Source organism: Penaeus vannamei, chromosome 38, assembly GCF_042767895.1.
Source record: "Penaeus vannamei isolate JL-2024 chromosome 38, ASM4276789v1, whole genome shotgun sequence".
Lineage (NCBI taxonomy): Eukaryota > Metazoa > Arthropoda > Malacostraca > Decapoda > Penaeidae > Penaeus > Penaeus vannamei.
In genome coordinates, this window is record NC_091586.1 from 9,639,870 (window position 1) to 9,642,369 (window position 2,500).

A 2,500-nucleotide genomic window follows, 5' to 3' on the forward strand; every position below is an offset into this window, starting at 1 on the left:
AATAGTGGTTTATTTATTTAAGTGTCTACTCATTTATGTCGTCTCTTAGAAGGTTCGCCTTCATTAGATTCTTCTCCATCATAGTGCCTTTTCTGCTTCGCTGTCTTCATCACTTATCCTCTAAATCATAGTGAGGATCTCGAGTTTCTTGTTGTTCTTAACTTCAGTGTTGGGTGACAAGATGTCGGTGTCTAATCCGGTAAAATCATCTTCATTGTCTCTTCTTCTGTTAGTTTGAAGATGTTTTCAGGAAAAGTAATAATTGCGCGGTCCATCTCGCATTCAGAGAGGTCAGGTGATGCCGATGTTGCCTCTAGGTTCACTTCTGTTGTGTGTATATATATATGTGTGTGTGTGTGTGTGTGTGTGTGTGTGTGTGTGTGTGTGTGTGTGTGTGTGTGTGTGTGTGTGTGTGTGTGTGTGTGTGTGTGTGTGTGTGTACATATATATATATATATATATATATATATATATATATATATATATATATATATATATATATATACATATATATATATATATATATATATATATATATATATATATATATATATATATATATATATATATATATATATATATATATGTATGTATGCATGTATGTATGTATTTATGTGTATATATACCGAGTGACAACGGGGAGTGAGTGTGAAACCGCTATCCTTATGTATGAGTAGGTACGTAATCTCTATAGATGCTAGTAAGCTCCTAGTTCTCACTCCTTTTACAGTGGGTCACTGTACGAGTGGTCTGGGCGGCCGACTTGCATTCACGTGTATTGGCGGCGAGGGATCGAATCCCGATCGGAGAGTTATGATATTCATATATATGTATTTACGCGCGCACACACACACACACACACACACACACACACACACACACACACACACACACACACACACACACACACACACACACACACACACACACACACACACACACACACACACACACAGAGTGTGTGTATGTATATAGTCTCTCACACACACATAAACATATACATAAATGTATATACCATATATATTGATGTGGAAGCGATATTCCACTAAGAAGCCATCCGTGTGATGATGTGATGGGCGATATGCCTCCACTTTCTAGGTGGCTGAGGAGGTAAGGCAGTAAAGCATTGGTTGAATCTCTAGAGGTGGCGGTGGAGTTAAATCTGACTCAGTTTTTCGATTTTATTACAGCGTGAGAATTGTAGGAGGTGCAGAGAGGCAAGGCAGGGACACCTAGGAAGGTTCTCATACACTCGATTCTGGGGACGTTTTTACAACTTGAAACTTTGTATAAACATTTGCATATCAGTAATAAAAGCGGTTACATACATAACGAACAATTTGAGTATAAACATGACATATTTATACATGAATACATTAGAATAATATGGGAAATGTATGCGAGCAATGATGGTCTGATGTGTGTTTGTGTGTGTGTGTTTGTATTGTGTGTGTACGTGTGTGCTGCATATATTGAATTCTCTCTCTCTCTCTCTCTCTCTCTCTCTCTCTCTCTCTCTCTCTCTCTCTCTCTCTCTCTCTCTTTCCAGGAAGATGTATGTTTCAGACACATTTACTTGTTTGAGATATTTATTTCCATTTGATATAATGAATCTAAGTTACAAGAAAGCACTCTTTCCATATCGAAATCTCATTAATGTAACCATGCAACCTTAAAGAGTTCGTGCCCCATTCAGGAACTGTAGAATAAAAAAAAAAGATTTGTGTAAAATAGTCAATTCTGAAAAATGCTAGGAATACGGTCATTATATTATCTCTGGGTTTATTCTAGAACTCCCCTAATCTTACGAATCCCCAATCTTACGAATCCCTAATCTTACGAATAGTTTCCTGATCTCGAAGAAAATCTCCGAAGAAGTAATTCCAAGCTTGTCTTCTGGGAATTCCAAATGATTTCAGCGATTTTTAGATAAACTTGTACCATAGCTCATGTACAATGCATCCTTTTCTGTCTCTGTGTGTACATATGTTTATTTTCTTGCAATTGTTTATCACAGTTGCCTATATAAATTCCTGTCCTCTTATGTATAAATCTTTGGCGTGTGGTATGTCTTTCAGAATGAAACAACTACAATGGAAAAAAGACCAAGAAATCCTGACGTTTCGAGTCCACTTGGACACCTTTTCACACGAGGCAAAAAAGAAAACGAATCCACTCATCAACAGTAGACCTTTAATAGCCATTTTCTTAGTCTTATTATTACATCTTTACTAATAATCTCTTTTCAAATTCAAGTCCATATTCATAGAGCAGGGTCTTCAACAGTTTCGGTACATTTCTATAGTTGAGAAACGACGGCTGAAAATACATAAGATTCACACGTAGTTTCTTTCTAATTTCTTTTCTGGTTTACATGCATTTCCTCTACAAAAATCTAAATGTCACCCTTATTGGGTGAAAGCTTATTCGCCTGTTGGGTTACTAACTATTCGACTTTACATCAATAACAACATTAATCAAGAGAAGAATCTGTGGTTGG